The sequence below is a fragment of the Physeter macrocephalus genome, chromosome 11, assembly GCF_002837175.3.
Source record: "Physeter macrocephalus isolate SW-GA chromosome 11, ASM283717v5, whole genome shotgun sequence".
Classification (NCBI taxonomy): domain Eukaryota; kingdom Metazoa; phylum Chordata; class Mammalia; order Artiodactyla; family Physeteridae; genus Physeter; species Physeter macrocephalus.
Window position 1 is genome coordinate 161,062,794 of NC_041224.1, and position 11,106 is coordinate 161,073,899.

Genomic DNA, 11,106 nt, shown 5'->3' on the forward strand with positions numbered 1-11,106 from the left:
AGATGTAGCACATATATACAATGGAATATTACTCAGCCATAAAAAGAAATGAAATTGAGTTATTTGTAGTGAGGTGGATGGACCTAGAGACTGTCATACAGAGTGAAGTAAGTCAGAGAGAGAAAAACAAATACCGTACGCTAACATATATATATGGAATCTAAAAAAAAAAAAAATGGTTCTGAACAACCAAGGGGCAGGACAGGAATAAAAATGCAGGCATAGAGAACGGATTTGTGGACATGGGAAGAGGGAAGGGTAAGCTGAGACGAAGTGAGAGAGTGGCATGGACATATATACACTACCAAATGTAAAACAGATAGCTAGTGGGAAGCAGCCGCATAGCACAGGGAGATCAGCTCGGTGCTTTGTGACCACCTAGAGGGGTGGAACAGGGAGGATGAGAGGGAGACTCAAGAGGGAGGGGATATGGGGATCTATATATATGTATAACTGATTCACTTCGTTATAAAGCAGAAACTAACACACCATGGTAAAGCAATTATACTCTAATAAAGATGTTTAAAAAAAAAAAACACCTAGGCTGGGGACCAGTACACAAGCACACCTTTACTTCTGCACATTCTATTGACCAAAGTAAGTTATGAAGCCAAGCACAGATTCAAGGGCTGGGGAAACAGACTCCACTTCTTGGTAAGAGAAGCTACGAAGTCACATCACAAGGGTCTAGATTCAAAGAGGGAAATAATTGGGGCCATTTTTTCAATCAATTTATTATACAGCCTAGTGGAAGAAAAATATCGGCTCTACCCAAATGTGATTTCTACACGTGGCCAAAGTTTTCACCCTAAGCTCACACAGTTATAAAATTCTCAGGTTGACATTTCATCTGATATTCCTCATTTCTACTCCTGCCTGCACACACACACACACACACACACACACACACACACACACACACACCCCTTAATCCTCACAATCTTGGTCTCAAACTAAAGCAAAAGAAATCTATTTACTCTCAGCACATTTTATTTTATCCTTTGATGTTTTTTAAAGATGATGCTGGATGACATGCCACCCTTACGAGGATTTGTTTTAGGGCAAGTCTCTCTGTGATGTCTCTTCCTGGCTGAGGATATGCCTACAGATGAAAGGTGACTGAATGATTACCAGGGCTACATCCTCCAAAGGACCCCAAACCATTAACACGAGGAACAGCAACGCAGAAGAAATATGACAGAAAAAAGATAACACAAAAGTAGCAAATAGCCTTGAGGAGCAGGAAGCTGGAGCTCATTGAAGATTACAGGCTGAGGCTAATTATATTTTAGCCACCAGCTGTTGGCGAAGCCCCCTCAGTTCCACTTCCCTACTTCAACACCCTTGCCCTGACTGTGACTGTTTAGGAAATGCACTAAACTACAGTGGCCGAATCCACAACTATCTTCCTTGCCCCAGGCCCTAAGATGTATGCAGCATGGCTGGGATGTAGCAGCAGCTATTATAGCCGCCAGACCACTAAGGTGCTGCTTTCTGTGTTTTGGAAAAATCACCATGACCTTTTGGTTAACTCCACTTGAATTCTCTAAATACCTACTTGTGAGGTCTGGGACAGCAGGAGGTGGTAGAGAAAAGAGCTGCAGAAACCAGAAAACACAGGCTGGCAGAGAAGTGGCCAGGGCTGGGTAGTGCCTGAAGGCTCTTTGGAGAGTGTAGGAGAAAGCAGACACTGCTCAAATGCAAAGCTATCTCAAGTGCGTGGTTTGGTTCCCGTTTAATACAGCCAGTTTTCATTCTGCTTGGTAGGATCACTGCTCCAAAGACTAAGAAACAGGAGTGGATGAAAAACACAATGAAATAAAAAGAAATGATAAATTTACCATAAAGATGCCTCAGAAAAGCCAGATTCAAGAAGATATTGCACTCATTTTAGTTTATGTAGAAAATCCAGGAAGTTCTGAAAACATTTAGAACAGGCCCTCTATAGGAAGAAACGTTGCCCACACTCTTCAAACCTTTATTCTCTTCCTAAGCACTGGATCCGGGAGAGAAGGAGGTTTGGTAAGAATGGCGATGTTTTTATACTGTAATGCTTAGGATCCAAAGCGCAAGTGCCTGTGAGACCCAGAATAGCTATCAGTACTGCTAACTCCACAGGTGGCCTGAAGCGGCATCTGTTTGTTTTTCAATCATCACTGAAAAGAGTCACAAATTGAAATCCTGCATCTCCAGGTAAAATCATCATAAGGGTTCCCACCCCCATCTCTTGCTCGCTCACTTGGCAACAAAATAAGTGGCGTTCCTGGATGTCTTCTAATGAGCTGGCTGATTGGGCCGCAGTCAATCTCTGCTTTTGATTCATTAGCCAAGGGGAATCCAGAGCTGTAAGAAAGCAAACTACTGGCATTATCACCACAGGAACACTGATAATGACAATGCTGAAGAATTACTGATTCTGCTCAGCAAAAGCCACCCTGTACTTTCCTGAAACTTAGAAGAGAGGTATGCTATCTAAGAAGGGGACAGTCACCCTGCCTGTGCCCCTTCCCACTTCAATACACACATACCGCGACTTCATACCCTCTGGGTACAGTACTTTTCAGGGCTATTGTTTACTGCTGCTCTAAAAACCTAGACATGGGGCTTCCCTGGTAGCGCAGTGGTTGAGAGTCCGCCTGCCGATGCAGGGGACACGGGTTCGTGCCCCGGTCCGGGAGGATCCCACGTGCCGCGGAGCGGCTGGGCCCGTGAGCCATGGCCGCTGAGCCTGCGCGTCCGGAGCCTGTGCTCCGCAGCGGAGAGGCCACAACAGTGAGAGGCCCGCGTACCGCAAAAAAAACAGAAACAAAAACAAAAAAACCTAGACATGTGAAGTACACGTTGCTCCTTATAGAGAATCCTTCAGTTGCCTGCAGAACGGTGCCAAGAAAGAACCTGGGCTGCCTTTGCGGATACCTGGGCACTGGCCAAACCTGCACATGCGTCTTGTAAGTGCCTCCAGTTTGGGCAATTTCTATTACAGCTTCCCAGGCCGTGCTCCTACAAAATCTCTTAGCTCATCATCTTCACTCTCTTAATGACGATGTCATTCCTCATGGCTGTTAAAAGAATAGGGCCGTCTCAAATATCCAGTACTATACTGGTATAGTACCAAATTCACGTGACACATACACAAATGTTGTCTTTCCTGTGACATTTTTCTTGAAATCTCCTTAGGTATTAAAGTTTGGGCGAGGCCAGGACCCAGAGGCAACAGTTTTATTCCTTCACATGCCAGTGCAATCAACGGCTTGTGTTTAGAATAAATATTTGAAACTCAGAAGCCTGTTAACAATGCAGCGCTTGATGGCTCTGAATTACTCTCACCCACAGCAATCAAGGGAGAAGTCCTTGGCACTAGCTCCACGCAAAAAACCTGCTTCCCAGCCTCCTCCATCTGCCTTCTGACTTTCCCCTCAAAGAATTCTCTACACACCACACAAAGGTCTGTTCTCTCCGTTAAATGCCACATGAATCCCACATTGAACATCTGACTTCTTTCTTCCCAGAGCACCAGATTTAATTCAATACTTCCATGTTCATGTATATTTAATGGGACCAACTTATCTTTTAACTCTTTGACGCAAACCCTTCTGCTGGCATCTTTCACTGGACACTGAAAATAGGGTTTTCTGTTGACTAGTTTTAGTTTTGAGACAAAATGTCATCTTCGTCTATTTTAAAGCTATGGTAACAATTAAGCTACTTTTCAATTAGTCAGAGGTGCCCACGTATTAAAATGTTCACAATTCTTACCACTTTTCCTTCTCCAAAACCCATTTGGTAAGCAATGTAATTTTTTTTTCCTATGGGGCCAAAGGGTAAACTATACTAACCAGAGGTAATTAGAAGGTTAAATTTTGCTCAAGGCCAGGCTATCAGATTACAAGTTCTAATAAACCCTGCTGGGAGAAGACCGTGCCTTTGTCTTGGGACCACTGAGAACTAGCCAATCAACAAAACAAAACACCTTCAATTCTATCAGAAACTCTACCATCTAAACACAATGGAAAAGGAAAGCCAACACCAAAGCAAATAAAATGAAGTGGTTCCACTGCTGGCAGCCCTTACCGTGGGGGGCAAAAACCCCCTGTGGACCCTGGCCGGGGGTCTGGCTCCTCCTGGGGTGGGGGAAGGGTGGCGAGGGGTCCAGAACGTGGGTGCGGGTAGAGGTATGCTCCGTGCATGCTTGAACAGGACTCACCGCCGCCTGCCTGCCTGCCTGCCTGCCTGCCAGCCACTCAGTTCTCTAGTCTGGGTGGGAAGGGCCAAGATGGAAAAAAAAATGCGCAGGTTACTCACTGGCCTTCCCAGGCGGGGCGGGCACACCCAGGAGGAGAGAGAGGCCAGGCGCAGACAGGGAGATTCTTCAGAGATCTTGCTTCTGATTCCTTTTGTTAATACTTCCTGAACTTTCAACTCAATCTGCACAAGCGTGGGTACTTTGGGGAGGCAAATAACACTTGGAAAATTAGATTCCAAGAGCTCAATGCAAAAGTTACTTTGAAAAGGCCATGCTTTCGTGCACATACTTTTATATTTAACCCTGAAATTTGTTTCCACTGTTTTTGAGCATTAATCCTGGCACAGAAAATGAGAGTAACAGGCAACCTTGGTGCTGGGGCCTGCAAAGACCCAGAGCAGGCAAACCCAGATGCGATTTAGAGAATGAATTTCTCTATCAGGTACATTCTTGAAATAGGTATCTGAAAAATCAAGATTTTAGAAATGGAGTCACATTGAAAATGCAAGAACTTGTTACCTGAGAGCCTGGCCTTTGATAAATCCTGAAATGAAGCCTTTCATAAATGGAGGGAATCCTTCAGTAATTTGTTTTGGTAAATGTGGGTGTTCATGAACAAAGGCACAACAGTATTACAATAGAAGGAGACAGAGAGATGGAGAAGGGTGAGGAGAACTAACACCTATTAGGACCAGGTACTTATCTCATTTATTCCTGAAAACATCCTCAGGAGGGCGGAATTCCTCTTCCTCTTTCACAGGTGAGCACGCTGAGGCCCAGAGGTTAGGTAACCTAGCTAGAGCTCAGGCAGCTAGCGAATGGAAGACCCAGGATTTGGACCCAGGTGTGTCTGAATCTAAGACCCAGCATCGTCCCACTGGACCACCAGGCACCTCTCCCACCATTCCTGAAGAAATACTCACCTTTCTTCTACTTGCAGTTGACAGAAGGCTAAGTCACCTTTTCTTAAATTTTTATACCGTTTCCAAAACTGCTGTGCCATGAAATGTAATTCTGCAGGATACTAATAGGTATAAAGATGAAAAAAAAATGTGCTGTACAGGTTTACTGTAGCTCCTCGCAACCTTTAATATGCTAATATATATATTGTGAATCTCCTAGCTCCAGACTTAAAGCGTCATGTTTCCTTTCCCAAAGGTTTTCTATTGGGACAAGGAGATCTTCTGGGTTTGGGAAACACTTACAGAAATGTGTTATTGCTGTACTCTTCTCCCCCTTTGCTCTACTCTGAATGTTGATGTCCTCCCCAAACTCCCATGCTGGAACCCAGTTCCCAATGTGATGGCGTTAGGAGGTGGGGCCTTTGGGACATGATTAGGTAATGAGGGTGGAGCCCTCATGAATGGCATGAGTGCTCTTATAAAGGAGCCCTTCCACCACGTGAGGATACAACAAGGAGGACCCTTACCTGATCTCAGACTTCCAGCCTCCAGAATTAGGAGAAATAAATTATTTCTGTTGTTTATATAATAAGTCACCCAGTCCGTGGTATTTTTTATAACAGCCTGAACAGACTAACACACCTTCCTTTTTCTTTACTTTTTTTTAAATTTTTTAAACATAAAAAAAAACTCATGACAATTTCAAACAGTATATAAGGATATAAAATAAAAAGTAAAAATCTACCTATTCTAGCAATCATTCCCATTCCCCAGGGGTAACCACTGTTAGGAATTTTTTATGTACCCGCTTCAGAAATGTTTGCGTTTGTAAAGCATATATGAATACCCTTTTAAAAATAACACAACTGGGATTAAAGTATAACCAGGATGTGTTATTTGGCACTTTTTAAAAAAAACTTAACAATGTATTTGGGATTTTCCATATGAGCATATAGAATTGCTACTAGCAAGTCAGTGTCAAAAAAAGTAAAAGGTAGATCTATAATATAGGATTACTGCTTTACTAAAGGGTCCCCTACGTGGGTCACAGGATGCTTGGTGACTCAGTGTCCGAATGCCTGGATTCTCTTCCCAGCTCCGTCTAACCCCACACTTGACCCTTGTGTACAGGATGGAAAGCACCCTAAGACCTAAGCCACACTACCAGCTATTGTGAGGACCAACAACGATGATGACAATGACACTGCAGCCACCGCTCGAGCATATTTTTTGTACATATTAATTCGATGAAGCCTTACTCGCAACAATCCTTTGAAGATGTGCTATTATTATCCCCATTTTCAGACTGAGTGAGCCATCTCAGAGTGCACACCCAGCACTGAGTGCACAGTAAGTGCCTGAAGTTCTATCAACAAAGTAAACATGATGTCAGCAACCCCAATCTTCGCCACGATATATTCCTCAAAGTGGCACTAGAAAGTGGGGGCCATTTTCCCTTAGGATATTGTATTGATAATTAGGGGTTCTGTTCCAACACCTGACCTTGGCTTCCTATAAATTCCAGATATAATAAGACCTTGTAAAACAGAGATAACAAAATCTCATTTAAAATAGCAGAATGATGTTCCATGCCTCACAGTTTTTGAGAGATTAGTCCCTACCACCCTTCCTTTTCACTGATTAATGAAATAACATCCAGAAAATGTGTGGGTCACTTCTGGGCACATACCCTGTTACACTGTCTCAGTCATGAAACAATTTTTAAATGTGCACACATATGAACCCCATATGACTACACAAGGGACTCCAACATATTCTATATGTACATTGTATCACAGAATATATTGCATCACAAATCTAACGTAGTATTAGTACACAAGTTAGAACAAGCATTAAATATTTAATTAGAAATAGCTTTTCTTGCCTCCTTAGAATCTAAAAGGTCATTTGAGAAATGATTTGACTGACTCATTTCTCTTAGAAAAACTGTCTAGGGAAAAAGGGAATCAATACCTTCTTACCCTCTCAATACATTTTCCTAAAAAAGCCAGAGACCTTCAACATCAGTCCACCAGGTTTTTTCCCCTAACGTAGTTGCAGACCACCTCTACAGTTTGGGAAATCACTCAGGGTCTTAGCTTGGTTTGCGGTGCCCCTGCTTTGACCTGGTCCTCCTGCCAAACTCCCTCTCTCTTTTTGTTCCCCATCCTTCTTCCCCAGCAAGGAAAGCCTTGAAGGTGAGGTAAGGATGGAGGATCTAACTCCTTCCCTCTTCCGCTTTGACTCCCACCCCCAGTGCTAGAAAACAGATTTCAGCACAGCACCTAGAAGATGGTAGGAGCTTATTCAAGTGGGGGGGTATTTGTCCCCTGTCCTGCCCTCTAATTTAGCATAACCTTCATGTCCAGTGCATTGTTTCTTATGCTCAATTATATTCAGCAATGACTGTCCATCCAGAAAGAAGTCAGGTAGCGCAGCCCTGCTCTGACAAAGGCACACGTTTAAAAGAAACGCTTGCTTTGGCTGCTGTGAGATCAGGAGTAAGGAAGGAACAGCAGCGCTTAACGGCATCCGAGACAGGGCTTGGGTGCCAGCTCCACTACGTATGTTCTGGTCAACCCACAGGTCAGAACTCCAGCTTCCTGGTCTCTCGAGTGACGATAATATCACATCGACCTCACTGGCTGTGATTGACGATTAACTGAAAGAAGTATGTGAAACATTCTTCAAACGGCAGAGTTCCAGGTAACAGCATGAATATCAGTAGTGACCATCACTGCTCTCAGCTCTAAGTGTGTTGGCGGTGGAGCATGACAATTGCTTTAAAAGAGGAACTAAGTTGTTTCTGCCGTTCATGATCCCCCAGCCCATGGCCTACTCAGCTGCTGTTCCCAGAGCAGGTCCATCAGAATGCTAACTAGTAGGTGAACACAATTCCAGTAGAAAACGGACCAGCTTATTTTTCATACGGACACAGATTTTTTTCCTTCATTCCTCTTGTTTTATCAGACCCTCTGAACTACTTCCTTTTAGCAATAATTATAAAACGTTTTTTAAAGTTTTTTGTTATGGAAAATTTCAAACATATATAAAAGTGGAGAGAAAAGTGTAACAAACCTCCACGTACGTATCACCAGCTTAATTATCAATGCATTCAAACCTTGTTTCACCTATATCCCTACCCACTCTGCATTATTTTGAAGCAAGTTCCCAGTATCACATCATTTTATCCAAATACATTTCCGCATGTATCTCCAAAAGATAAGGATTCTGTTTATAAGCATAACCAAAATATTACAGCAAAAAACTATAATTACTTAATATTATCCAATATCTAGTAAGTATTAAAATTTCTCCAAATGTCTCAAAGATTTTTTTTGCACTTTGTTCAAATCAATTCTGCAATTAGTTGATAAATGTTGTCTTTTTTAATATAAAAGTTCTTTTTTCTTTTTTTTTTCCTTTCTATTTATTAGTTAAAGAACCTGGTTCTTTTGTCATATAGTTTGTCCCACAATCCACATTTTAATGATGCTGTGATTTAACAAGTTCCCCTGCCCCCCCGTGTTTCCATGAATTCACAGTTAGATCTAGAGGCTTGTTGAAATTCATATTTGATTTCTGGATAGAATAGCAAATTGATAGGTGGTATTGTGTACTTCCATCAGGAGGCAACTCATATCGATTACCTCTGATTTCGTGTGCTTAGCAGCCATTGAGAATCAGTGCCTAGGTATTATTTCATAGGGATTGGAAAATGGTGATTTTCTCCCATTACTTTTTCATTTATTAATTGGGATGCTATTATTATTAAAGGTTTATATTTGCCTGAAATGAAAGCATATATTTCCCACTTCTGCTTTTGGCCATGAGGTTTTATGTTAGACAGTATATCAGAGTTCCTTTCTATCTACATATTTTATTAAAATCTATTATACTGAAAAGATGATCTAGTTAAAAAAAAAAAACAAAAACTACTCAATTAGATTTCTGGGGAAAACAACTGGGAAACATTATCCAGAAATCTTCACTCCAAGGGTAGAGAAAGACGGGTCCACAGTACATCATTCAGATTCATACTTGATTCTTATGAGCTCTATGATTTTGGTCAAAGTTTAACATTTTGACACCCAGTTTTCTCATCTATAAAATAGGGATATAATACCTACTTTGTGGTTTTTGTGAGGATTCATGATAAAGTATGCAAAGAGCCTGTTCCAGTGTCCAAAAAATGAGTAGATGCTCAATAAAATGTAGTTACTACTAGTTGCAGCACTGTCTCCTCCAGACCTAGCACAGTGCCTGGCCAACAGCAGTTGCTTAATAAATGCTGGGTGAATAAATAAAGGGACGTTGGGTTTACTTTGTCCCAAGCTGATGATGGCTTTAAGATGCTGGCGACACAGAAGTGAACAAAACAAAGTCTCTGCTCATGAATTTACATTTAATTGTATAAAGGAATGGAAATGGGCATTATTTGTCCCAGGATAATAATTATTCCAGTTGGCTATTTTGAAAATAAGTACTGTTGGTGACCCACAGGGTTGGGGCAAGAGAGAGGAACAGGATCAACTCACTTACATCACTAGAGACATAAGAAGGAATCAATTTTCTCCATAAGAACGATAAATCAGTACTATTATTACCTTTGACTTGGCCTGAGGTACACTGAAGGCTCACCTAGTGTACTGGGTTCAACTGTATCTTCCCAAAAGGTAGGCTGATGTCCTAACCCCCACAACCTGTGAATATGACCTTATGTGGAAATACAGTCTTTGCAAACGTAATCTATTTAAGATAAGGTCATACCAGATTAGAGTGGGCTCTAAATCCAATCACTGGTGTCCTTATAAGGGACAGGGAGACACAGAGATACACGGGGAAGACTATGTGGAGATGGACTCAGAGATTGATGTCATGCTGCCATAAACCAAGAAATGCCAAGGATTGCCAATACCACCAGATACTAGAAGAGGCAAGAAAGAATTCTTCCCCACAGCCTTGTGAGAGCGCACGGCCCTCCTGACACACTGACCTAGGATTTCTAGCCTCCAGAACTATGAGAGAATAAATTTCTCTTGTTTTAGGCCACCCAGTTCGTGGTAACTTTTTGGGGCAGCTCTAAGAAGCTAATACATCCAGTGAACCCAGACCAAAGATCTGGACCAATCGGCCTACTTGCGGCTCAAACTGTTTAGTGGGATAAAGAGAGCAAAGGTGAAGGGTGGGGGTCCTAGACAGGAGAACTTGAATCAATTTTAGTTCATCTCACATCAACTAGGTCAATGACGGACTCTTCAAAGCTGTGCAAGTACCAACAGGTAAGCCTGCTTTACCTGAAAAGCAGGTAGACAGAAGCCACAGAACTTGTTGGCACTGATACCTTAGGAATGAGAATGTTCTTTGAGAAGTTTGGCAGGGGAAACAGTGACATCCTCTTCTACGGGGTAAAGGAGAAACACTAACACTGCCCAGAAGCAGTGGGAGAAACATTCTACCCTAGGCACCTACCTCTCTACATTTATTGTATCTCAGGAAGGCTCGATGGCCTAACGGAAAAGCTGCTAAGCACTCCCCTAGTTAGCTAGCCATGCTGAGCCTCTGCTACTGCCCCCCTCACACTGTGAGAAGATGTCAACACAATAATGCAGTCAAGAACTCAGCCTGTGAGAGGTGCTGGGCTGGCACCCTCTGTAACGTCACTGTCTAGATACTTGGTATAGGAACTAGTGGTATGGCCATTCACAGACACTCACTCAGCCCCCTTTCCATGCCAGGCACTGGGCCGGACGCTGAAGAGACTAAGAATGAGCTAGAATTAATAACTTTTTGATAAATTAATTGTGTTGGGGATGTGGGATTGGGGATGGCTCCTTTTTTTCCCTTAAAATGTCTTTTAATTTTATAATAATGTTTTATAATGAAATACTTAAAATTAAAACTCTGATCTGGGCTTCCCTGGTGGCGCAGTGGTTGAGAGTCCGCCTGCCGATGCAGGGG

General features: G+C 42.4%; 1 protein-coding gene across 7 annotated transcripts in view; it reads right to left on the reverse strand.

Annotated features, from left to right (window-relative positions):
• Nucleotides 1–11,106, reverse strand: part of STON2 (stonin 2) — a 153,063-nt gene that overhangs the window by 56,843 nt on the left and 85,114 nt on the right. The window contains exon 1 of one of the 7 annotated variants that reach the window (XM_028496260.2): nt 4,072–4,186. The exons of the other annotated variants lie outside the window; for them this stretch is intronic. The gene's annotated coding sequence lies outside the window, so the exon portion shown is untranslated. Of the gene's footprint in view, nt 1–4,071; nt 4,187–11,106 lie in introns of those variants that run through there. 7 annotated transcript variants of the gene reach the window in all.